General features: G+C 48.4%; 1 pseudogene; it reads left to right on the top strand.

Moving 5' to 3' along the window:
• Window positions 1-578, top strand: LOC103256045 (annotated as a pseudogene).
• Window positions 579-934: the final 356 nt, after the last annotated feature.

Here is a 934-nt window from a genome sequence, read left to right as displayed (position 1 = left end):
ATGCACAGAGCCAGCTGTGCTCCTCAGCCCCAGGCCACCTTCTCCTACCGACCTGGCCCCGCGTCAGGCGTGGTGCTGCCAGACGTTCCTGTGGAACGTCTTCCAGAGGGTTGATCAAGACAAGAGTGGAGAGACATCGGACCACAACCTCCAATAAGCACTATCCGAGACTCATGGACTCCCTATAGTACAGCGACTGTCATGTCAAGTCAAGCATATCCATGTTTGACCGCGGGAACAGGCTGGCGTGAACTTCAGTGAGTTCCCTGGCTGATGGAAGTACATCATAGACCAGCAGAACGTCTTCCGCACCCACGCCAGGAGGGACTCCGGGATGATCGATAAGAATGAGCTCCAGCAGGCACTCAGGCGACAGGCTCGTTGACCACTTCCACGATAACCTCATTCAAAAGTTTGACGGACAAGACCGCGGGCAGCTCGCCTTAGATCACTTCACCCAGGGCTGCATCATCTTGCAGAGGTTGACAGATATATTCAGACGCTGTGACACGGATTAGGGCGGCTGGATTCAGGTGTCTTAGGAACAGTATCTGTCTATGGTCTTCAGTATCGTTTGACGCTGGCATCTAGTGAAGAGCAACCCGACTTATCCGAGAAAAGACCCAAAATGCCAAATCTCTTACCGTGAATGGAACAATAGACGGATGCAGTTAGTAGCTGTTCTTCCGTTAGATTTTACCTTCTGGGGACCTGGTTGTACATAAGTAGATAAGCTGATTCAAGTTTTGCAATTGTAACAGTAGCTACATCAGTATCATACACACATTGAATTTCCTGTTTCCTTGTGCCACGTGGTCACGTAATAATGTTTCAGGTGTTCTGTTTGTAAAGAAATGCCTCATGTGCTTTTCCAGGTATCTCCAATTCTATAGTGGAAATGCTTTTATTAGCCAATAGGAATTTAAAGATAACA

The sequence above is a fragment of the Carlito syrichta genome, unplaced genomic scaffold (assembly GCF_000164805.1).
Source record: "Carlito syrichta isolate Samal-C Ts95f unplaced genomic scaffold, Tarsius_syrichta-2.0.1 Scaffold288870, whole genome shotgun sequence".
Classification (NCBI taxonomy): domain Eukaryota; kingdom Metazoa; phylum Chordata; class Mammalia; order Primates; family Tarsiidae; genus Carlito; species Carlito syrichta.
This window is presented reverse-complemented; position numbering and strand designations above follow the sequence as displayed.